Raw genomic sequence first — 27,222 nt, 5'->3', positions numbered from 1 at the left:
TAAGATCCTTTTTGTTGAAGTAGTCATATTAATAAGGGATATTTTACTGTGCCATATTTTTAAGTCCAATAATTAATATTATTGGGCATTTTGGGGTACATGTACTGTTCATATATGTTCTTCTATTCATTCCTTTTCCACTTTTGCCAATTTTTCTTAAGTAGTTTGTCATTTTATTTTGATTTATATAAACTCAACATAGAAAAGATATTGTTCTAATAATATATTGTTTCATAACAATTTTATTCTCAAATTTATCATTTGAACAGAATTTTGTGGGAACATTTTATTTCTGTTCCAACTTCCTCATTTGGTTCAAATCAAAGGCTGAGAACTAGAGTCATCTGAAGACTTATTTACTTACGTGTATCTTGGTTGTGCTAGATTTCATCTTGGAATTAGCTGGAACTATTGACCACACACCTACATAAGACCTCTCTGTGGCTTAGGCTTTCTCAGAACATAATGGGTGAGTTCTAAGAGCAAGCAACTCAAGAAGGGCTTGGGCAAAAAAGTATTGCCTTTCCTAAACTAGTTTTGTATATCATGCAGAGTCATTTCTGTTGCCTGTCATTCATTAGATAAAAGTACCTCAGACTGACCCATATTCAACAGGAGGATAGTTAGATACTAGGCTAAACATTTGTTCGAAAAAGTGTCAAAGTTTAAAGAAATGTTTTAACACCATCACAGATATTTTAACCTTTTCTTGTAACTTATGTTTTATTTGTTTGTTTTATTTTAAATTATTTCAATTATTGTTTGTTTCATTTCAAAGTAAATTAAGAACTGGCTCTTGGTTTTATTTTATTACTATTATTTAATATTTTTATTTTTAAAAATGTTATTGTGAATGCTTAAGTTTTTCAGTACTCTATACTATACTTTGTGCACTACCACTCTACACTAAAAATACTCTGTGCTAATTTTATTTTCTAGTAAGTAATCTAAAGAATATATTTTTCTTCTAAATACTATAGATGACGTGAACAGAATTCTCTCATTTCCAATCACTTAAAAAATCCCTAATTTTGGTTTCAGTTTCCTCTATAATCTAAATTATTTAGAAGATATATTATGTATATTTAATTTCTAAATTGGTTATTTTTGGCGTTTTTCTCTATTATTAACTCCATGTTATTTTCTGTTGTTTTTACATAACTTTTCTACTTGCTTATTTCTTTGTATAATTTAATGAGATGTATGTATCACTTATACTGTGTGTATCACACTATAATATATATTTGTATGTAAATTTTCTTATCTGAGTATATTTTATTTTATTTGCTAAAAGTCCTCACATGTGAAATATCTCTTATAAAACTTTTCTTCGACTCCTTTTTATTACATTATATCCACTTCACAAACCAATTTCTGAAGTAAATACTAAAACTCTCACCTTATAATTGTTGTGCCATAAAGCTTCTATGAAATATTTATGTCTGTTTCTAACTATCTTTCCTATATTCGTTTAACAAGATGTCCCTTTAAATAGAATATCTTGTTAATAGGGACTACGTGAAATTTATACTCACTTTTCTAGTGTCTAGTGGTAAAAATAAAAATCACTTTCAATCATATCTTTATTCTAGGAAACGGTCATTTTTGTGTTTCTTACGTGTTTCAAATGTAGAGTAAGAAAAATGTGGGCTAAAATGGCATAGATGATCGAGGCTTTGCTCAACTCCTCTTGTGACCACATCAAAGTTGTGACAAAAATAAAAAAGAGTGAACAGCAAGCAGAGTCACCCAGGATCTAGATGAACAGAAGCCTTATAACTAGGGAGAAAAATAAGAAATCGCCCTGTAATGGTAGGCGGTAGGAAGGGGCGAAGACGCAAGGCTGCAGGGCTGGAGTGGCTGAGTGGGACAGAGGCTACAGCAGCTGCAGCTGGCTTCAGACTTGTCTTAAAGGCGTCGTGTCCACAACTGGACTTTTGCAATTTTGAACTCACTCATCTGCGTACCAGCACCAGGTGGGCTGCTGTGGGGGGCACCAGGAACTTATAGGGGGACACTGAGTTATCAGAGAGAGGGCAGGAAGTGAGGCTTTCTTCCAGGCAGAAGTGCTGGCAGTATCCATTGTTCCTCCGCAGAGCTCTCCCTGCTCCCAGTGCGCAGATGCAGCACTGCCATAGCTGAGATATCATCAAGTAAATAACAGAGGTTGCTCTGCCCAGAGGAATCCCTGAAACAACTCCTCCCCCAACTCATGGCTCTACCCAAGTCACATCCAGTGGTGTCTTCTGGGTATGTACTGTGCCCTTGCTAAGCAGCTACAAGACCCACACTGGTGGCAGCTGGTTTCGGTTTCTGGCGTGGCTTCTTGAGGCTGCTATATGTACAGCATCTGTGGATTGCTTGCTAAATCTTTACAGGTGGCCCCAGAGGGGCACAGGCTTGGGCTAAACTTGCCCTGCAGTTGAACCCCTCTCAGGACTATACCACTGGACACCTACTACACAAAGCCACACTAAGACCAGGAGACTTAGGAAGCTTTCTTTAGAACATAGAAACAGACACAGAAAGGTAGTCAAAATGAGAAGACAAAGAAGCAGAAACCATGAGAGAACAGAACAGAGATCCAGGAAAAATGGAGTCAAGCATTCTAACAGATGCAGAGTTCAAAACACTGGTTATAAAGATGCTCAATGAACTTTTGGGAAGTGTAGACAAATTCAGTGAGAACATCAACAAAGAGATAAAAAACCTAAAAATGGAAATGGAAATTATTAAAAAAGAACCAGTCAGAAATAAAGAACACATTATCTGAGATAAAGAGTATATTAGATGGAATAACCAGAGTGGATAAAGAAGAGTATTAAACCACCAATACAGAGGATGGAGAAGCCAAGGACACTCCATCAGAATGGCAAGAAAAAAGAAGCAAAGAATATAATAATAATTTAAGGGGTCTATGGGACAAGATTAAATATGAAAACATCCATGTCACAGGGGTACCTGAAGGGGAACGAGAAGTTGAAGAGGCTACTTGAAGAAATAATGGTGGAAAACTTCCCTCACCTGGTGAAGGAAATAGACATACAACCCCAGGAAGCTCAGAGAGTCCCCAAAAAGATGAACTCAAAGAGGCCCACACCAAGACACATTATAATGAAAATGCCAAAGGTTAAATACAAAGATAGAATCTTAAAAGCAGCAAGAGAAAAGCAGTTACCTACAAGAGAGCACTCATAAGACTGTCAGCTGATTTCTCAAAACTATGCTGGACAGAAGGACTTGGCACAAAGTATTCAAAGTGGTAAAAACTAGGATCTGCAACCAAGAATATTTTATTCAGCAAAGCTATCATTTAGAGTTAAAGGACAGATAAAGAGCTTCCCAGACCCCCACCCCCCCCAAAAAAAAGCTAAAGGAATTTATCTGTACAAGTCAGTATGATAGGAAATGTTGGAGAGACTTCTTTAAGAAGAAAAAAACATGTATCAAAAACAGGAATAAAGAATGGTAATAACTACATTTCTATCAACAAGTACCTCAAATGGAAAAAAATTAAGTGCTTCAAATAAAGGATAGAGTGTCTGAATGGATAAGAAAATAAGATCCCTACATATGTTGCCTACAAGAGACTCACTTCAGACTAAAAGGAAGGGGATGGAAAAAGATATTGCCTTGATGGACCTAGAGGGTATTGCGCTGAATGAAGTAAGTCAGAGAAAGAGAAGATAAAGACAAATACTGTATGATTTCACATATGTGTGGAATGTAAAGAACAAAATGAATAACAGCAACAATAAAAATGAAAACAAACTCATAGATACAGAGAATATTTTTAGGGCTAGTAGATGGGAGGATGGAAGGGGTGTTGTGGGGGACAGTGTAAAAGGGCAAAGGGATTAAGAAGTACAAGTGGATAGTTACAAAATAGTCATGGAGGTATAAAGTGTAGCATGAGGGAAATAGTGAACAATGTTGTAATAAATATGTAAGGGAAAGAGGGTTACTAGAGTTAGTGGGGTGATCACTTTTTGAGTTATATAGATCTCTAATCACTATGCTGTACAACTGAAACATAATATAATAGACAATTAGTTGCTCATGTTTACATTGTACAATTGTACTACGTTGCTTGGAGCAATTAATTATTGTATGCCAACTATAATTTTAAAAAAACTAATTAAATTGTACAATGTAAATATGAGCAACTTGTCATCTATTATATTTCAATAAAGCTAAAAAAAGGAAAAAATGTAGAGTAAGAAAGTATCAATTTTTTTTGTGAGTATGTTTTATTTTCTGTAGAACAGCTTGGCAAAAACTACCTCAGTCCTTGTTATTCAGCAAGTTTTGCTATGGAAGACCTGGATCAATTTACAAAAGGTGGATCAACATATCCACCTAAGAAGTCCAAGATCCAAGGTTAAGAAGAAAATTGCAATGGAAAAATAGCCCTGACCAACCAAGTTCTAGTGATGGGAAAAGCCAGAGAAAATTCTGAAATAATATTACCTTTAAGAAAGAAAGATGGCCTTGGATGGTGATTTAGCTTTGAGACAATGAATTACTTGTTACAGGTGGCAACAGTGCAATAAGAGCATGTCAGAGGACACCTGACCTATGTCGGAGAGTGTGTATCTATGTGGGGGGACCTTTTCTTGAGAAAGTTGAAGTTTAAAAGACAAGTCCCATTTAACTGGCAGTTTTATTTCCAGAATCACAATGCCAGAATTAATGTGGACTCCTTCTTGCAAGTATATAAAAATATTGAGCAAGATATAACAACAACAACAACATAAATGACTAACGTTGAAAGAAAGATATGAAATTTCTTTTGAAGAAATAAAGCAGGATCTTAACCCTTTGTAAGGTGATGTAACAAGGATCTGGAGAAATGTCAGAAGTGAATTTAATCTGGGGATCTATCATCTACAAGACTGAAAAAGATGTTTCCATTGGGCCTTGAAAGCGGCAGAGAAACTTGAAGGAAGGCTGAATCAACAAAAGGCAAAGTGGCAAAGAAGCTTGAGTCTGTCCTGGAACTCTAGGTGACTAGAGACACTGGCATGGAGTCTTAAATGAAAAATCAACATGCTACTGGAATCCTGAAGGTAGTGAAATTATTGAGATTATTCTAAACAATAAAACAAACAACTGCAAAAAATACACACACACATTCACACACACAAAGACAATTGGCAAGAGGAAATTAAAACCCACTCTATAGTACCTTTGCATAATAGAGGGCACATTTGATTCCCTTGAGGGACTCAGCATAGAAAATAGATCAAAATTAAGAATACTCTAGTGAGTGACTAGAGCCATTTGAAAAGCACAATTAATATGTTAAAATGATTAAACTGATAAAGCAAGGATTAGAAAAAATAAAACTGTAGAGCAGCCATATTTTTAAAAGATTCAAAACCTCTAGAAATAAAATGATAGCCTTTGATATAAAAAGTCTCAATGAATATTAAATAGCAGATTAGGTATATTGAAAAAGTAATTTAATGAACTGAAAGATGAATTTAGAAAATTATCTACAATGTAGCACAGAAATGGAAAAAGAAAATATGAGAGGTAAGAGATATAAAGAAGAGAATGTGACCATATCTAAGAATCAATCTATTAAAGATATATGAAGCTATTACAGATAGAAGTTTAAAATTTTACAAAGTATATAAAAGAAAGCCTGTATTAATAGAGCAGGTATCTCATTTCATGAATGAAAGACTCACCATCTAAAAGATGTCACATCTTCTCAAATGCAAATAAACATCTAAATGTGTTTTTCACAGAGCTTAACAGAGTGATCTTACATTCAGACAGATAAGCACATTTCCAATAACAGCCATGAAATTTTTAGAACAGAATAAGGTGAGAGATAAGTGGAGAGATATTTCTGTACCAGGTACTCAAATAAGTTATAAAGCTAAAGTAATTAGAATAGTGTGACACGAGCAGAGAAGTGGATTTACAGGCAAATAGAATAGATTAATTGGCAAAGAGAATGGAATAGAGAGCCAGGAAGTGAACTCTTTATGGGAACTTGGTATATAACAAGCCAGTTTATAAAACAGTAAAGAAATAATTGTCTACTCTGAGGGATGGCAAATTTCTTCTTTTTTTTTTCTTTTCAATTTTCTTAAATTTATTGAGACTTGTTTTGTTGCCTAACATGTGGTCTATCCTGAAAAATGTTCTATGTGCCCTTGAGAAGAATATATATTCTGTTGTTTTGAGGTGATATGCTCTAAAAATATCAATTAAATGCATCTGGTCTAGTGTGTCATTTAAGCCCACTGTTCCCTTGTTGATTTTCTGCCTGGAAGATCTGTGTCCACTGGTGTCAATGAGGTGTTAAAGTACCCTACTATAACTATCTTACTGTTGATCTCACCCTTTATGTCAGTGCCAGTTGCTCCAGGAGTGTCCCTTACATGGGTTGTGTGTGCTTTCCTGTTGTAAGGCTTGATGTCGTACATTAGTGGGTGGATTGACTTACAAGCTGACTGGTTGTGAGGACTGGTCATGCCACAGAATATGAACTGCTGTGTGGGGGCTCAGCAGCTGAAGGAGTCTTAGGTGGTATGTGAATTGGATGAGGTGAGGTCACAGGGAGTTACCAAGGTAGAATAGGTGGTGTTCCTGGGGTTTGTGCAGATTCAGATTTGGTGCCATTACTGAGCCTGTGGCCATTCACAAAAGTCTCAGATCATATGGAGGCTAGCCCTGCCCACCTTGGGCCTGCAGATCCCTGAGTTTTGTTCAAGAAATACTGCAATTTGGGCTGTGACTGCTTGCCTGCCACCTGAATTGTCTCTGGAGGTGCATTAGCCGAGGCCCTATTGCTGCTAAAAGAGCCTCCTGGCAAATTTCTTCATAATGGACCAGATAGTAACTATTTTAGGTATTATGGGCCATATGGTCTCTGTCACAACTATTCAGCTCTGTATTGTAGCACAAAATTAGCCAGATACAATGTGTAAAGAAATGAGGGGGTCTGGGCTACAGTAAAACTTTACCAAAAATAGACAGCAGGTCCATAGGCCACAGCTTGCCAGTCTCCGATTTGTTTAATTAATTGTTTTCAGATATATGACAATTTGATTTGGAAAATTACAAAATTAGATCTCCACCTCACAATGCACATAGGATAAATTCCACATGGACTAGTGCTCTAAATATGAAAAGGAAACCTATAAGAATTCTTAGAGAAAAATATAGGAGAATATCATAGTAGGATAAGGTTTTTTTTAAAAAAAACACAAAAATTAAAATAAATATTTTGATAAATTTGGATTGTATTTTTTAAATTTCTATAGGTCTAACTACATTACATGAGCTAAGTTTTAAAATAGGTGATGATTTGAAAGATGATATTTGCAACATATATAACCAGGCAAGAATTTGTTTAAAAATGCTTATAAAATACTTGTAGATCAATAAGACAAACTAACCAAAATAAAAATCAAATGGGCAAACAACAACTTGAATTAATTTAATCATGGATATGAGAAGGTAGAAAGTTAAATACAGGTGCTTTAAATTTAAGTACTTACAGTCATATTTGAAAGCAATTTGCCAATAATCAGTAAGGTTGAAGTTGTGCATACACTAATATCTAACAATTTCCAGTATATATTTAGGAGACAATCTTACCTATATGCATATGGAGACATGCAAGTGTTTTACTGTGGTATTGTCTATAGTAGCAAAAAGAAAGGCAAGGCAAAAATAAATATTCATCAACAGAGGAAAGATGAATACTTCCAGTGTTAATGAATACATTATTTTCACACATACTGATATTTATGTTTATCAGAATTATGACATTGAGTGAATCCAGAATTATAACTATAATAATATTACCTTTATGTAACAATGAAAAATGCAAAAAGCAATGCAATATATTGCTGTTCTAGTCAAAGAGAGAGAGACAGAGAGACAGAGAATAAATAAAGAATAAGGATATATGGATTTGTGAACTTGTATAAAAAGGATAACCACAAAATTTAAGATAGTGGATGACTCTTGTGAAGGAAATAGGAGAATGAAATTGGAAAAAAAAATCAACAGGAATATTTACTATAGCTGTAATTAAAAATTTTTTTTAAGTGACCTTAAGCAATTTCAACAACTTTATTATATATGAGTTGCTGGTACCACTGGCATAACATTTTATTTTTGTAATTTTCTCCATGTTTGCATAACTTAATCATTTTTAGCAGGGGAAAGAGCAAATATATATACACACACATACATATAAAACATATGTGTATATGTTTATATACATGCACACATATATACACAGATGAAAAGAGTGAGGTTGAGTGATAGAGGTTGAATTATTCAAGCAAAATTGTGCGAAGGAAATAAAAGAAATTGAGAAACTTCAGGATTGCTGGTACAAGATAAGTTTCGAAATATTAGTAGGTAAGAAATTATGCAAAGCATTGTTAAGCAGCAGACACTTCCACTGAAGGTTTTTAGATCGAGGTGGAAGAGAAAATGATTATAATAAATTCTGTTTTAAAAGATCCTGAACAATGAAGCATAGAGAATATACTGGGAGGTATACCTCAACATTGTGGATCAAACACTTAGAGGCCTATTTCAGTAGTCCCAAGAAAAACCAATGGCAGCTTGTAGTACTTTACAATATAATATCAATAGGACTTAGCGATAAATTAAGGGAAGAAAATGAAAGTATCAAAATGATTCAGAATATTTGACCTATGCTATGCCATTAGTCAAAGGCTACAGGAGAAAGTGAAGTTCACAATTTCAGTTTGAATATGTTCAGTTTGATGTGAACTTGAGACATGTAAGTGGAAATGTCAAGTCATTCTGGATCTCAGTGGAGCAGTTCAGGTTGGAAATAGAGAATTTTGCATATTTTGGTAAATGAAATCATGGACTAATATTGTATAGCGTAGGAGAGCATAGAGTCAGAGGAAAATGACCCTGATCTTTAATCTTGAAGAAGCTCAGTTTCAAATGTCAATATGAAGAAGAGGTGCATGGAAATGAGACTAAGAAATTGTCATGGGTTAGGAAGAAAACCTGGATACAGGCATGTCAGTAATGTAAAAAGATGACAATGCTTCAAGAAAAAAGTAGTCAAATTGGATTGAAAGCTAGTGACAGGTGAAATAGGATGAAATCTAAAAATTACCTACTGGATTTAGTGTTACTGTCACCATATAAAGAGCTGCTTTAGTTTCACAATAAGGACAGCTGTTTTGTCTGAAAATTCAGGGACTGATGGGTAAATAAAAACTCTGAATATAAACATTTTGAAATTGGTTTGCCTAAAAGGAGAAAGAGATGGTTATATCTGGAAAAGGTTGTGGGTCATAATTTGATATAGTACATTAAATGGAAAATTAAACTAAAAGAAAGGTGTTGAATATACCAGACAGAAAGACAAACATTTTGAGGTTAATGAAAATGGAGATTCTAAACATGGGTAAAGGAATAAGTCTCAAATACAAGGAAGGACAATATTTCCTCTGTAAAAAAAGGAAATGGAGTAGATATGCTGGTCAGTATGCTTCTCAGAGAGAAGTTGAAGAATTCTGATCAGAGTTTTGCTTAGGTAGTAGTCTAGGCATCTGTAGGGACTGCAGGTTGAAAATGAAGGGTAGAGTGTTTGAGGAGCATGGAAAAGGTATAAAATAGTTATTGCAGAGGGTGAGATAACAAGTCAAAGAAAGAATCAGAGTAAGATCACCCAGCAGTTTTAAATGCTTGTTTGAGATCATGAATTTATGGTGGTAACAATGTGCAATGACAAGTGAAATTCCCTAGCTGCCTTTGGTTCTTCTGGTATAGGCGTACAGAAAATATACAATGTGGGATATGCTAGGTGGTATTTTGCTCCACTAGTGCATTAACAACTCAAGAATTTTCTGCACTGGGTGGAATTGCCCGGAATCTAAGTTGTACACAAAAAGTACATGAAAGGACTGATGGAATGTTTTATAACTGGTGTCTTCTTTTGGGGGAGGAAGATAAAAAATTAAATTGCCCGATGATATTTTGAAACAAATTTTCCTGTGGTTCATGGATAATAAAGTTTCTGAGCTCTTATTTGCCCCATATATCTTTTTTTCCCATTCTGTGTGTGAATTGTAACTTAATAAAGTCAGCACTTATGTATCCATCACCCAGACAATTAGAGCATCTCCAGTGCCCAGAAGAGCACAGTGTATTTATCACTAATTACAGCTTCATCATTCTCCCCTAGCGACGATCATTATTCTGAGTTTTATGATAATCGTTTTCTTGTTTTTCTTCATAATATTATCACCTATGTATGTATTCCTATAAATTATATCTTAGTTCTTTTCTATATTTTAAATTATAATGTGCAATCATACAATATGTGTACTTTGGTGATTTTTGAGCTTAACCCATGCTTTTCAAGTGGCTATACATTGATTATTTTCATTGCTATTTCATTTTGTAATATTTCATAGTTTATACATTTGCTGTCTATGGACATTTACATTGTACATATTTTGGAGTTACTGTGAACAATACATGTAATCCAATATACATGTGCTTGAGTTTTCTAGGAATGGAGCTGCTGGACGATAAGGAATTATAGCTTAATACTTAATAGGAAATGATAAACAGAATTCCATAACAATTGTACAAATTTACATCCTACCAGGAATTTATGAGAGTCCTTACTGCTCCTTATCCCCATACCATTTGATATAATCAGATTTTTAATTTTTCTAAATTTAGTGGGAATGTAATAATAATGGTATTTAATTTTGGCTTTAATCCCATTACATCGGATTTAATCCCATTTCAATTTCCTTTTCAGGAAATGCTCTTCAAGTCTATTGTCCATTTTTCCATTGAGGTATCTTTTTTCCTATTGACTTATAGCAATTATTTTTTCTCCAGTTTATTAAAAATAATTGACATACATTCCTGTACAAGTTTAAGGCATATAGCGTGATACATCCCAAGTACTTATTTATCTTATAATTGAAAGTTTGTACCTTTTGACCACCTTCCTCTAGTTTCTCCTCCCCCTCCTCCCTGCCTCTGGTAACAAGTCTCATCTCTTTTTCTATGAGTTTGGTTTAATTTGTTTATTTTTTTAGACTCCACACTTAGGTGAGATCATATAGTATTTGACCATGTCTGACTTATTTCACTTAGCATAATGCCTTTAAAGTTGATCTATATTGTTGCAAAGGGTAGAATTTCCTGTTCTTTTTAAATAGCTGAATAAGATTATGTGTGTGTGTGTGTGTGTGTGTGTGTGTGCGCGCGCGTGTGTATTCATACATAGATGGACATTTAGGTCGTTTCCATGTCTTGGCTATTGTGAATAATGCTGCTATAAACATAGGATGCAGATATCTTTTAGAGTTAGTATTTTTGTTACCTTTGTATATATTCCTAGAAATGGAATTGTTGGATTACATGGTAGTTTGATTTTTCTATTTTTCAGGATCCTTCATATGTTGTAGCTGCACCAATTTACAATCTCACCAATAGTACACAGAGTTTTGTTTTATCCACATCCACATCAGCATTTATTATATTCTGTCTGTTTGATGATAGGCATTCTAACAAGCGTGAGGTAAAATCTCGTGGTTTTAATTTGCATTTTCCTAATGACTAGTGATATTGAATGTATTTTTATGTATTTGTTGGACTTTCACACATCTTTTTTGGACAAATGCCTATTTATGTCCTTTGCCCATTTTTAACTATGGGTTATTATTATTATTATTATTATTATTTGCTATTGAGTTATATGAGTTCTTTATATAGTTTGGCTATTAATCCATTGCTAGATATATGGTTTGCAATTTTTTTTCCATTTTATAGGTTGTCTTTTCACTTTGTTGATGCTTTCTTTTGCCATCAGAACCTCTTTAGTTTGATGTAGTCCCACTTGTTCATTTTTTATTTTGTTGCTTGTGCTTTAGGTGTCATATTCAAAAAATCATTACCAAGACCCATATCAAGGAGATTTGTTCTTATGTTTTTCTAGGAATTTCATCATTTTAGGTCTTATATTTAAGTCTTTAATCCATGTCAAGTCAATATTTGTGAGTGGTGTAAGTTATGGGTTCAGTTTTATTATTTTACATATGAATATTCAATTATTCCAGCACCATTTATTAAAGAGACTGTCTTTTCTCCATTGAATATTCTTTTCTCTTTTGTCAAATATTAGATGGCCATACATACTTGGATTTATTTCATGGTTTTCACTTCTGTTCCATTGTTCTATTTGTTTTTATGCCAGTATCATACTCTTGATGACTACAGCTTTCTTGTATAGTTTAAAATCAGGAAGTGTGATACCTCCTGCTTTGTTTTTCTTTCTCAGAATTTCTTTGGCTATTCAGGTCTTTTGTGGTTCTATATAAATTTTAGAAGTGGAATTTTGCCAATGTAATTTTAACATTATTTTGGAACTTAACTATGATTATATATTTAGCACTTTCAGTGAGATTTACACTTATATGTTTTAATGATGTTAATCACTGTTCTTTTGAAATATAAACTCCCTTTAGCATTTCTTTAAGGAAAGTCTGGTAGTAATAAACTATCTCAGCTTTTGTTTGTTAGGTAAATTCTTTATTCCTCCTTTGTTTCTGAAGGTTAGTTTCTCTGGGTATAGAATTCTTGGTTGACAATTATTTTCTTTCAATATTTTGAATATGTCTTCTCATTCTCTTCTGTCTTGAAAAGTTTTTGTTTGGAAATCTACTAATAGTCTTATGGGTGTTCCCTTGTATATAGCTTGTCTCTTTTTTCTTGCTGCTTTTGAAATTCTTTCTTTGACTCGTGACAATTTAATTATAATGTGTCTCAGAGTAGCCCTATTTGGGTTCAACCTATTTAGGATCCTTTGGGCCTCACAGATCTGGAAGTTTGGTTCAGCTTTCAGCATTATTAATTTAAATATACTTTCTGTCCTTTTCCTTCTGGAATTCTCATAATGTGAATTCCTATAATTCCCATAAGCTTTTGTCACTCTTTTCTTATTATTTTTTCTACTCTGAATGGGTAATTTCCAGTGTCCTATCTTCTAGCTTGCTGTTTCTCTCTTCTGTATGGTCGAGTCTACTTTTGAAACTCTCTACTGAATTCTTCAGTTCAGTTATATTTTTAACTCTAAGGTATCTTTTTTTGATGGTTGCTATTTTCTCATCAAACTCCTTTTGTCCATGCATTATTTTCCTAATTTTGTTTAACCGTCTCTGTGTTTTCTCGTAGTTCACTAAACTTCCGTAAGAGTATTATTATGAATTATTTGTTTGACAGTTCATAGACCTCCATTTCTTTACTGTCAATTATTAGAGGTTTATTACTTTCCTTTTGTAGTGTCATATTTACCCAACTTTTTGTGATTCTTGATTTCTTACATTGGTATCTGCACACTTGGGCAATGAGGTTCTTTTTCCAGATTTTGTAGGTTTGCTTTGGCAGAGACAGTTTTTCACCAGTCAGCTCAGTTTAGGTTTCTGGGCATGTCTGCTGGTAATGTCTTTGGGCAGGTGGGGCCTGTTACTACAATCTGTTTTGGGGTAAGACAACTGTCTGAGCTCTGAGGATAGGGATGTGGTAGAGATGTGCCACTAGGTAAGAATGGTCACACAGGACTGCTGGCTTGCTGTTCTACACATGTGAGGCTGTAGGATGGACTTTGCAGTTGCCTAGAATCTCTGGTCTGGCTTAATAGATGATCTGGATTGTGTATTATATTCAGTAGTGATTTGGGCTGTGAATTAACTTCTCTGCCTTGGCAGGGTAGCATGCTGGGGCCCAGGGCCTATACAGCTTATTTTTGGGGGGCCCAAATCAAGCCTGAGTATGCTCTGAATTTCTTGGTTAGGCGAGGCCACTGGTTTTGCTCTGCAGATGAGAGCAACCACAGGCTATGCTCTCTGTTCAAGTGCCACTATATGTAGGGCTAGGGAATGGACTATGCAGCTTCCTATGTTCTCCAGCTAAGTTGAACAGGCTGAAGGCTTCATTCAGCAATGAGAAAGGCTACAAATTAGATTTCCTACCTGGGTGCAGTGAGAGAAGGAGTTCTAAAACCAGTAAAGCTCTTTGTATGTTGTCTCGATTCAAGGCGACCTGCACTACATATTCCCTGACCAGCTCAGTCTTCCCTTCTCTCTGATCAAGTGCTACTGAGATGTATAATTTTAAGTGTTTTCACCAGCCCTTCTGAGTAGATGGGGCTAGAAGGCAAGCTCCACAGAGAGTGGTGCTGTGACTCAGCACTTTGCTTGGGTGTGGGCAAACTGGTCTCTAGGGCTGACAAAACTTGTTTGAGACCCAATCAGGTAGATATACACCTGCGAGGAGAGAGAAAGATGGCTGTAGTCAGGCTGCTTCCCGACATCCTTAGCAACTTCCAAGAGGAAGTGAGTCAGCACTTCTCCCCTTATGTAACCATGCGCATATTTAGGCTTCTATAACTTGGCAGTGTGCCACTATTGTTTAACCTGTGTATAAAAAGATGCTGCAGTCCTGCGAGGCTACAGTTGTGCCCTCGCTGGAATATGGCTCCTGCATTTTCTTCCAACTGCCTGAGCTTTGTACTCCTTACCTCAGTACCTTGAACCTGCAGCAACACACTTGGCATCACAAACAGGATTCCCAAGTAAGGGAGCCATCTGCCCCACCAGAGGATGGGGAAGACACGTGGCCCTCATAGAGCAAGTGGTATACTATTACGGCATTTTTGATGACTTGGACTCCACCTGAGCCTTTGGAAGCAGTTGGTGGGTCCCCAATAAGTATTGAGAAGGCGCTCCACTCCCTGGATGAGCAGCCGCTGGAAAAATAATGAGCTGTGGCTGGCCAAGTGGGCTGATTGCTCTTCACAGCTTTGAAGCAGAATATAGACATAGCTCTAACAGAGGCCATGCAGGTACAGAAGCTTTGGCAACCAGTGGATGCCTTTGATGCCATGGTGCAACAACTGGAAGTTGAGCTCCAAAAATGTCTACTGTCAGAGCTACCCTCAGAGGTAGGGGAAGACGTCCTGGAAAATGCCCACCCACAGTTATGGCACATAGTACACCAAAAGGTAAGGCATGAACAACCCCAGGTGGGGTGAAAACTGGTGGCCCCACGGTGACAGAATTCACCACAGAATTGCAGGAATTGGGGGACAAAAGTTGGCAGTGACCTGGTGAAAGGTTGCTGGCCTGGTGCATGTGCCTTTAGGATGAGAGGGCTGACATTATCTCATGCTCCCCTGCTGAGATAGAAAAGTTAGCACCCATAACTGTACAGCCCTCAACACAACAGCATCTACAGAACAGCCACCGCTTAGCTCAAGATCAGCCTACCTTAATGGAATGGCTTACTGCCACTGTGTGGACAGTTTGGAATGATGCTGAAGAACTCCCAGACCATGTGAGTAAATGGCAAACATACGCTGAATTAGTGAAGATTATTTGTGAACCAGGTATGCAGCAAGCTATGTTTAATTTGAATATGTGGGGACCAGATGATGAACAGTTTATGATTGGCATGCGAGACCTAGTGTTAAGGACTGCCTCCTCTACTGCTTTTGGCTCATTAATTGCTATCCTGGCTTCTTATGTGGGGAGATATATACATGAAATAACTATAGCAATGACTGCCCTGGGGTATGTAGAGGGGAGATGCCGTGAGGAAGGGGGCAGAAGTGTCCATGTGATAATGCCAAGACCCCTGAGGACTGAGAAGAAAAAGAAAGGCTCTATGCAGGGTCCTGTTCAGGTTACCAGAACGCAGATGTGGACTGATGTGCTAGCTGTAGGAATTGATCAAAACAAGATAGAACAGCAGCCTAATGCAGTGTTATTAGAGTTGTGGCAGCAGTTAAAATCTGAATAGCAATTCAAGTGCGGGCAGAAACCTCCCACCAAAAGAGCTAGGCTTGTGGCCTTGACAAACTTTTGAAATCCCAGAACTCTCTGTTGACCCTATATGGTTAGGGAGAAGGCCAAGGGGTGCTTTTGGAGCAGATAAATGGGGATTGGAGGCTGCACATGTAATTGGCAATCCGCTAGTCCCCATATAACGTGCAAAGAGTCCTAGCACTGGTCAATACTGGTGCCAACTATAGTCTTATCTAAGGAAATCCAGACAGATTCCCTGGACCAACAGCCTATATAGATGGCTATGGGGAAAGACTATTTAGATCAATGCTGTGACTTTGCCTCTTGGAATAAGATATTTGCTCCCACGTCCGTATAAAGTGTGTTTCTCCGGTGACAGAATATATCTTAGAGGTGGATGTGTTGCAAGGGCTCAATCTGTAAACCTCTGCTGGTAAATTCCATTTGCAAGTCCAGATGGTGAAGACTGTAGTGGGGACATACTCATCACCCGCCACAGAAAGTGCTAGAACCAAGGTGCCTTGTCAATGTTAAGCAATATCGTTTGCCTGGTGGACATGATGGAATCAGGGCTATGATATGGGAATTGGAAAAAGCTTAGGTTGTGCACCCCACTCATAGTCTGTCTAATGCCCAGTATGACCAGTGAAGAAGCCTGATGGCTCATGCAGGATGACTATGGTATACTGAGAATTGAATAAAGTGACTCCCTCACTGCATACAGCAGTACCATCCATCCATAATCTAATGCATCAATTGACTATAAGGCTGGGAACATGTCACTATGTTTTGATTTGGCCAACACTTTTTTCTCCATAGATTTAGCCCCCGTGCGTCAAGACCAATTTGCCTTCATGTGGGAAGGAAGACAGTGGACCTTTGTGGTATTACCCCAAAGCTCCTTACATAGCCTAACAATTTGCTAAAGGCTGGTACTCAGGATCTGGCAACCTGGACCCGATCAGCAACATGGAATTGTTTCAGTATATTGATGATATCATGTTAACCTCTGCTTCCCTTACAGCTCTAGAACAAGAGACGTCAGTGCTGTTACAGCACTTGAAAACATGTGCTGTAAATGCAGCCAAGGTTCAGGGATCTGGCTTATCTGTCAAATTTGTGGGTGTTGTCGGTCAGGTAAGATGAAAGTTATCCCTGATGCTATATAAGATACAAATATATCCACGACCCACTACAGTTAAAGAATTACAGTTATGTGGGCCTTTTGGGGGTACTGGAGAGTGTTTATGCTCCACCTAGCACAGCTAGCATGACTATTATATGGCCTGATCAAGAAGGGAGCTACTTGGAACTGGGATGAAAGAGTAGAGAAGGTGTTTACTGCCACCAAGTGGGCGGTGCAGCAAGCCCAAGCTCTGCCGTTAATAGCAGGAGGATATGGCTGGGAACTATGGCAACATTCGGAACAAACCAGGACCCTGGTGGGTTTTTGGTACCAATTATGGAAAGGTGCAGAGACCTGGTACTCCTTAATAGAGAAGCAATCAGTGCTGTATATACAGCCTTGCAGGCCACTGAGGCAGTGACTGGCATGGCCAAAGTGCAGGTGCACACTACTTACCCTATACAAGGTTGGTTTTGTACATGGTATAGGCCTCCAAAACAGGTGTGGCCTAAACCCCTACCCTGACTAAATGGGGTGCTTATCTGGAACAATGGAGTACCATAGTTGCTAGCTCTCTAGCCATGGAATTACAGACGGTTTTTGGTCCAGTTGAGTTTAACACTGATAATATATCTCATGCCATATTTCTTACAGATTTAGAAATGTTACCCTAAAAAGGACAGAAGCCACCCATACCCGCTGGTGTGTGGTACACAGATGGGTCCAGTAGAGGGCGTGGAGCCACGTGGGTAGCTATAGGGGTGCAACCAGCTACTGACCACATTTGGTGTGATGCAGGTACAGGCCAAAGCAGCCAATGGGCTGAACTATGGGCTACGTGGGTGATTATAGCCCATGAAGATGGCCTATTGACTGTTTGTACTGACAGTTGAGCAGTGTTCAAAGGTTTGACATAATGGTTGCTTACATGGCAAAACTGGTTTGTGGGCCATAGGCCTTTATGGGGACAAGCCATGTGGCAAGAAATTTGGGAGACAGGACAAGAAAAGGATGTAACTGTTTATCACATTATGGGTCATGTCCCGTTGGTAATTCCAGGAACTGATGAGGTCGGTGCACTCTTGTGTGTGTGATGGCTGGAAAAGGCTCCTGCCACCGATGTGGCACACTGGCTCCACAGACGATTACAACACATAGGTGCCAAAATATGTGGACAATAAAACAACAATGGAACCTTCCCTTGAAATAGGAAGATGTCACAGATGCCTGTGCCAAGTGTCCGGTGTGCAGCTGGGATATGCTGCACCCTCACCTGTGTAACAGGAGCATGCGCAAGTAACAAGGGGAAAGGTCCCATGAACCACGTGGCAGATAGATTACATAAGACCTCTTCCAAAAGCTGAAGGGGCATCTTATGCCTTTACAGCCTATTAGGGAGTACTAGGTCTCTGTATCTTTCCATAACTGGTACCAAAAATCCACCAAGGTCCTGGTTCATTCGGAACATAGAATGGCCACTGGGCTATTGTTCGCATGGTGCCATGTGGCCGCAGACCAAAAACATACTATCCAAGCTCTCAAACGGTTAAATGCTTTTAACGTTAGACCGTTAGCAGTAGAAAGTGACCAACGGACTCATTTTACCAGGAGTGTGGTCCAAATGTGGGCCAAGCAAATGGACATTCAATGGAAATTGCATGCCCTGTATAATCCCCAAGCAGCAAGCATGATTAAGCGGTACAATGGGCTGTTGAATCGGCGCCTATGAGTAACCATCAATCCCCCAGGACTACGAGGTTGGGTATCTCACCTGTGGGACGTGTTGCGGGGCCTGAATGGGCAACCTGGAGCTGGAGGTCCCACCCTAATAGAGTTGCTATTAGAAAGGGCCGCCGCTCCAATTCAATTACAGGTAACTACCACTGAAACTCTGTTGAAACCTGGTCGTGGACTAAATGATAACATGCTCCAACCTGCCTCTACTTGTCTGAAAATGGGAGAAACAGTGCAATGGATTTGGTCATAGAAAATAAAGGCCCACATTGTCTATGGGTAGGTCTAATAGCCCCATGGGGCAAGGGGCTAGAGGTAAACTTATAGATCATTCATTGGGTAACAGCCAACTGGCCACCATAAATAATTGTGAGATATCCCACAGGAGAGATAGATGAAGAAGAAAGTATCATCCTAAGCGAGTACCTTTGTGTTGTTATTGTGGCCTATCATGAGTTCTCCCATATTGTGTCATGTTGACACGGTGGAATCAATGCCGCAGGGATATAGGTATGGTACCGACAGCCACACAGTTCCCCCTCAGTGGCAACAATCTTATCACAAGATAACACTTTAGCATGCATCTTGACTGATGGAAAAGACTTACCTGTGTTGGTACTATTGTCCTCCCTTTCTTTCTGATCTTAGGCCACTTTACATGAATACCGTGGTTGATTGGGCACATAACTATGCCACGATCATGAATGTTTCACACTGCTGGGTCTGCTCAGAGTTTCCTGTCAGTGTCTGTGCAGGACTTCCCTGGCATATACATGCAACTAATGTCACAGCATGGGATCGGCTGACCCACTGGGAACCCCAGTCATCCTACTGTGGATACACAAAGAAGAACTTGGAATGAGCTGGACAAGCCATTTTTGGGGTACTCGGTATATGATGGATGGTCATGGCTCACTAGTGAAGGGGTAGAGGTGACTGGGGATGGTCTCTATTGTATTGAAAGAAACATGAGGTCCTTATTGTCAGGGTGGGTGCTACATCCTCTATGCCAAAATATAATGACTATCTCATCCACCAGGCATTGGTGGACAGAACAAAAGTATACCGGCACCCACCCCACTGTGGTTTTGCCGCCAGGAAGCCTATGGTTATGTGGGGCCCATGGTTGGCCCTACATTCCCTTGAATTGGACAGGCTGCTGTACTGGGGATGCACATATTTGCCAGCAACTATGTGGTAGATGCTCCCATGGTGCCCCACAATTTGGGATGAGTATTATTTGCAACATGTCTGCACTAAACGGCCCCAAAGGAGGATGCTCTCCACACTAAATGTTGTGTTTATATCCTGGACCACCAGAACAACATCTCACAAGCCTTGGCAGGTCTCTCCCAAGAAATACAGGAAGTCTAGCAGCTCAGTGGGGATCCTCTACAAAAGTGGTGGGTAAGACTAATGTCCTCTTGGAGCTGGGTCTTAGCTCTCCTAGGAGGTGGAGCCTGCTTCATAGTGGCATGTTGTTTTCTGTGCTGTTATTGTGGTCTGTGGGTATAGAGCTCTGCTTTCTTGCAACGATCACTTGCCAAGCCTACATAGGTATAAGGGAGGAACCCTGAAGGGGTGGAGTGTGAGGAGAAAGGAAGATGGCTGTAGTCAGACTGCCTTCTGATAGCCTTAGCAACTTCCGAGTGGAAGTGAATCAGCATTTCTCCCCTTACATCACCATATGCCTGGTACGCATGTGCGGGCTTCTATAACTTAGCAATGTGCCACTATTGTTTAATTTGTGTATAAAAAGATGCCACCGCCCTCCGAGGCTGTGGCTTGCTGGAATAAAGAGCTATGTCTTTATTTCTACATAGCTGCCTACGGTTCCCTGCATTTTCTTCCAACTGCCCGAGCTTTGTATCATTTAACTTGGTATCTTGAACCTGCAGCAACACAATACCCCACTGTTTTCTGGTCAGAGTGCACCTGAACTTTCTTTTGCAGAAGGGCAAAGTTGCTTGTTGAGATTACAACTTGGACATTGAAGATGTAAACCAGAATTCCCAAGATCCCTGTGCCAGTTGCTTCAAGCTGTTCCCCATTCACAGTCAGATTTCCAGCGGCTGAGCTCTGCAGATTCCCTACAATTCCTGTGGTGTGAGATCAGAGTAAGGGTTATAACACAGCAACCCACAATTCTGGGTGGTGGAGATGATTGTTTCCCTTGTGTTCTCTTTTCCCCCTGGAGGAACTGAGGTTGGGGAGACCTCTTCTTGTGCTGCACTCTTCTGAAAAAGGAGCAATGAGGTCAACATGTAGCCACTTCTCTTACTCTTCTGATGTAGTCTGTCTTGGTTTCTGAGGTACAGCATGGGTGCTCCAGTCTCACTTCCATGTTCTAGGATTCTTTCAGTGGTATTTTATTCTTGAATAGCTGCTGTTCTTCCTTTGAAGGGGAACAAAGTCAGAAATGACCTATGTTGTCAGCTTGGTGATGTCACTCTCAATTCTGTATATTATCTCAACATTTAAATATCCACTTAATTCTCTTATTGCATGGTTTCTAAGGGGAAATTGGATGTAATTCTTATCTTTATTCCTCTATAGGCAAGATATTTTTTCCTCTTCATTCAGGATTTTGTCTTTATTTTTGATTTTCTGTAGTTCAAAAATGATATGCGTAGGTGAAAGTTTTTTCATTTGTTAGTTCTGTTATGATTTTTTGTATATATCCTGCTCAGTGTTTTCTGAGTTTCTCAGATCTGTGGTTTAGTGTCTGACATTAATTTGGGAGTCTAAGTAATTACTGTTTCAAATATTCATTTCTTCTGTTTCTCTCTTCTCCTGATATTCTCATTATATGTATGTTATGTAATTCTCATTACATATACTTTCTGTAGTTGTTCTAAAGTCCTTGGATATTCTATTATTTCTTTTTAGTCTTATTCTCTTTGTGTTTTTTTTTTTTATAAAATGTACTGATATCGATATATCTTATAGCTGAGATTCTTTCCTCAGTTTTGTTCAGTCTATTAATAAGCCCATTCAAGTCATTCTTTATTTCTGTTACTGTGTGTTTTATCTCTAGCATTTATTTTTGTTCTTTCTTAGGATTTCCATCCTTCTGCTTACATTGCCCATCTGTTTCTAAATGCTGCCTACCTTATCTATTAAAGTCCTTAGCATATTAATCATAGTTGTTTTACATTTCTGATCTGATAATTCCAACATTCCTACCATGTCTTTTTCTGATGCTGGGTCTATCTCTTCAAATTGTGTTTTTGTTTATTTGTGAATTATACCTCAATAAAACTGAAAAAAAAAAGTGTGATTTTTTGTCATTTGGTATGCCTTATAATTTTTTTGCCTTGATTTGCTATCAAGGCAAGATAAGATGTACCATGTAAAAGGAACCAATGTAAATAGGCCTTCAGTAATGTGGTGGTGAGGTGCAGGGTGGGGAGGGGAGGTGTTCTGTAATCTCATGATTAGTTCTCAGTCTCAGTGAGCCTGTGCCTCTGGACTGTGAACTTAACAACCGTTATTCAGTTTTTTTTTCTTCCCCCTTAGGAATGACGGGGTAATTAGAGTGGGTTGGGTTTAGTTATTTTCTTTCCTTGGATCAGTGAGGCCCTAATAACACCAGTTGGTTAGGTTTTAGTTAACTAGTTATCCCTGAGGTTGACCCTTGTTAAGAAGAACAGAGATCTCTGGCATATTTCAAAATTATTCTTTTTACCTTCCCCTGCCAGAAGCCTGAGATTTTTCTCTGATATTTACTATGGGAACCTGCTTCCCTCCTGGAGGTAAATCTCACAATATTGTGGATCTACTACTACCACCACTACTGGATACCCCTGGAATTTTTAACACTCAAAGTTGTACACACTGAGCCTCAAGCAATTCCTCAATTACAGTGCAGGTTTTCCTACTGATTCCTGTGGCAGTTTCAGTTCATGAGTCTGCTCTAATAAGTCATGACTCCCTGCATTGCCTATCTGTCTCTCAGTCTTAGGGCCAGTGGTTTCCCCTGTATTCTCCCTCTAAGAAGAGTTGATGATTTTTCAGTCCGTTTGAATTTTCATTTGTTATTAGGACGAAGTGACAGACAACTTCCAAGCTCCTTACATGATGAACCAGAGCTCAACAGATATATTATATCTTAATGTCTCAAACATCTTTCTCATTTTGTGATTTCTCCTATATAGCCTTCTCTTATTATCATATAGATGCTACATTATGTTAGAATATGCAGGCAATAATCAATATTTTTATTTGACCATCTTCTTTGTGTTCCGCATTCTCTCTCTTTTCACTGGGCTGAAATGTTTTGGTTATTCATCTTAGTGCTTCTCTAATTTGAAGTTTATTTTTTTCAAGTTCGCAGAGAGTTTTGATGGTCTGTTTTTATTTTTCAATAAATAACTAAATTAGTCATTTTTGGTATTTGGAAAATATTTATTCAGTGGCTGAGGTGAGCTATTTCTACTATGCTATGGACATTTCCACAGGATGTAATTGCTGACTGCAGGTTTCTATAGGTAAATGGCTGGATGTGCCAAACTGCAGGCTGTCATCAGGCTATACAAGCAAAGAGCTTCTAGCAAAGTAATAAAATCTTTAACCCTTCAGTTGAGAGGTTTATCTATTTGGGTTACAGGTTGGCTGCCTTCTTGCTCTCAACCTTTTTTGTTTTTTTTATGTGTGTGTGTGTGTGTGTGTGTGTGTGTGTGTTATTGATGGCTGTGGAGTTCTGGTGTTATCTCCTTCTGGGATCTGCTGCTCTTCTGTGTCCAGTCTCAACACCAATACAAGGGGCAATCAGAAGCAGATATAAACTTTAGAGAACTGCTCTCCCAGCTGTAAGTGGGAAACTGGTTCTCAAAGTGTACTCCAAAGGCCAGCAACTTTGGCATCCCCTGGAAGCTTGTTGGAGATTAAAATTTTTGGACGCCACTCCAAACCTACTGATTCAGAAAATCTGGGGATGAGGCTTAGAAATCTTCATTTAAACAATTTTTTTAGGCAATTCTGATGCACAATAAAGTTTGAGAACCATTGTTCAAAGGGAAAAGATACACAGACAACTCCTTAGTATACCCAGGTAGGAGCTGGGGTATAAAAGGCTGCCTCAGCAGGCTCTGCCCTTCCACATGTCTTTAAGTAATTATATCGATATTGATCTATTCCCCTTTGTTTATTGATAATCCGAGCTTATCTGTGTGTTATGTTAGGAAACTAGTGTTCATTTCTAAATCAGCTTCTCTCGTGCTTATTTCCATGAATTTTTTGCCCATATCCTTCTGCGCCAAATTTCCTCAAATTTGTATCCTACGTGGTCTGCTTTTTTGCACTTTTTGAAGCTGTCTATGTATATAAAACATATGCATGTATATGTATGTATATTATTTGCACATAATAAAAAATAAATAGTAAATAGATATGTATATATGTATATATGTGTATATATATGCACAGAATATTTTTTTTATCCTTTACAGAGAAAAATTATTTAACCAGCAAGATCCTTTTATTAAATAACAAGCCCCACTATAATAGTGTATCTGTTCATATTAGTGACTTTGAATTCTGTGTTTCCTCAATGCTGAGATCTTATCCATAGATATGTATATATGTATATATGTGTATATATATACATATCTATTTAACTATATATATTTTTCATTTTTTCCCCTTATTATAGAAACCTATAAAACTGCACTGTGTGAAACTGCATTTTGCTTCCTTAAGGTACACATCCATCCTGTTACTGAACTCTGTGGATTCTACCTTATAAATATTCCTATGCTCTTCCTTCTTCTGCAGTCCCACTGCTGCCATATGTTATAGATTCCTTTTATTTTTCACTTAAATTATTTCAACAGTCTTCTCAATATATCTTATGACTTCTGTGCCCCCTTCTATAGAAGAAGAGTGAGGGCAATGGTACCTGTAACAAATAGAAGGACATACTTAGTGAACTTTTCTAAATCTGTTGGCTCATTTGTAAAATGGAGATAATACAAGTTTATCATATCAGTTATGGGGACCAATACTTGTTATTTAATAAAAGGATCTTGCTGGTTAAATAATTTTTCTCTGTAAAGGATAAAAAAAATATTCTGTGCATCAACAAATAATACTTTTGCATTAATTTTTTCCAACAAGCCCCACTATAATAGTGTATCTGTTCATATTAGTGACTTTGAATTCTGTGTTTCCTCAATGCTGAGATCTTATCCATTGTAAGACATATCAGCAATTTAATAACAGCTCTTCAAGAAATGAAAAATAAAAAATCACCACACTAAATATATACATTAATTATAAGAAATGTTTCAGTACCAGAAACAATATGAGAAATGTGTAAATATCAAAAGAAGGAACTATAGAAATGCAGTAGCCATACTTTTTCATGTTATCAGTCAGGTGGTAGCAGAGTTTTCTGGGGTTTGGGGGTATGTGGGAGGCTTGATGTCTCCCATTCTGTGGAGAAGGAAATTGAGGTTCAGAAGAGTACAATAATTTGCTTATTTTACAAATTTGAAAAGAATATGGAAACATATGTCTCAGTGATTTCAAATTCCAGGATCTATTTGGTACACTGTACTACCTTTGTAGGTCAAAAGTATCATCACTTAATCCCACCAGAGGCACTGAATACTGTCCTCTTACTAAACCAAATGGCAATTTGGCCTACTTAATAAGTTTAGAAAAACAAAGGTCTTCATTCTTTTCTAATGCTAACCATAGAAATGGCATCATTATTCCTAGGAAGTGAAAACAATTCCTGCTTCTTTCTGAGAATTTTTTTCAGTCTTTACTCTCCAACAATTTAACAAGCAAGGAAAATCCTTAATAATTTGGTCTACATAGGAAAAGGAGAAAGTTTATTTTCTCCCATCTAATTAAAAGTGAATAAAAATTACAAAGCTTCCTGAAAATCCATGTGTTTCCTTAAACAGAATTCACATTTAAGTAACTTTTTGCTTATTTGCAAAAAGACCACACATTTTTCTGCTTTATAGCTAATGGAAAGTGATTTCCATCTGTTGGTGAACTACTGGAATTTCTCTTGATATATTCATGTAGGTCTTTATGTTTTTAAAGTTTTTAAAGTTTTCTTAGCCATTTTTCTCTTTTTGTAAATCATGAACCACTTCTACTAAAAGTATGTGGACACAGTACATATTTTCTTTTTCTAATCTCAATTCTGAATGTGTTGCTTTTCCTTGCAAAGGCAACTTGTATTACTACATATGTGCTATTTCTGTTTTTGCTCCTATCTGAACTCACATTATTCCAATGCTATCAATAGACTATTACTTAGAGACATCATCATAGACTAGTGGTTAAGAAAGTCTGCTGTGGAATTGATTATTTGGCATGCAATTCAATCTGTTATTTAGTAGTTGGTATGTGTTTTAACCTCTCTTAACTTCAACTTCTTTATCTTTGAGGTTGAAATAATAAAGGAAACTATTACATGTAATGAGAATTAAATGAGACAAATGTTGGTAAACTTTAATAAATGCTAGCTACTTCTCAACACATTTCATACTAATGTGAGACCTTTTCCCCTAATCTTTAACTTCATTGTCTTGTGTACATGTTAACTAATTCATACACAAGTGTTTTACTTTCTCTTTATAGAGTTTTATATTAAATTTCTCTTTCTCCTTTCCTCCCTTCCTCCTCTGTCTCTTTTCTTTCTCTCTCCTTCCTTTTTTCTTTCTTTCCTTCCTTCCTTCCTACCTTCCTTCCTTCCTTCCTTCCTTCCTTCCTTCCTTCCTTCTTCTTCTTCCTTCCTTTTCCTTCCCTTATATTTATTCTTCTTCTTCCTTCCTTCCTTCCTTCTTTCTTTCCTTCTTTCCTTCCTTCCTTTTCCTTCCTTTCCTTTCCCTTTTCCTTCCTTCCTTCCTTCCTTCCTTCCTTCCTTCCTTCCTTCCTTCCTTCTTTAATTCCTTTCTTTTGTAGGGAAACCAGAGGAAAGAAAAAAGAAGAGAAAATTCTGGGAAATTACAGATATTCAAGGAAAGGATTTCATATGGATGATGCATGTTATCTTCATCTCTAGTATCTTACAAACAGAAATACATAACATTGTTCAGCTGATTGATTCAGTAATTGGGAATTTAAATATCTACAGAGTCAACTAATACTTGAAAATAACATAGTATGCTTGGGTTCTTCTAGACATAGTCTCTTTAAGGTAGATATATTTGGAAGCAGTTAACACTCAGTACTTTGGTATACTATACAGAAAAGTTTAAAGATTTTAGATAAAAGTTGGTTCTTAGCTGAGGTGTGTTCAAATAATACTTAGAGTCCCTTGATAGGGCTCAATAATTCTTTCCCTAATCAGGGCAGAGGCCACCTCCCCAGGCTATAGCCACTCCTCTACTATTTTGTTCATTGATGCTTCTAGTTTTATCCCAAATTTTTTGTTGAAAGCAGCTAGAAGATTCTTATAATATCAAACATAACTCTCCAAACTCCTTCCTTCCTTCCTTCCTTTCTTTCTTTCTTTCTTTCTTTCTTTCTTTCTTTCTTTCTTTCTTT

Source organism: Pteropus medius, unplaced genomic scaffold (assembly GCF_902729225.1).
Source record: "Pteropus medius unplaced genomic scaffold, Ma_sr-lr_union100, whole genome shotgun sequence".
Taxonomy (NCBI): domain Eukaryota; kingdom Metazoa; phylum Chordata; class Mammalia; order Chiroptera; family Pteropodidae; genus Pteropus; species Pteropus medius.
Note: the sequence above shows the minus strand (reverse complement) of the source record.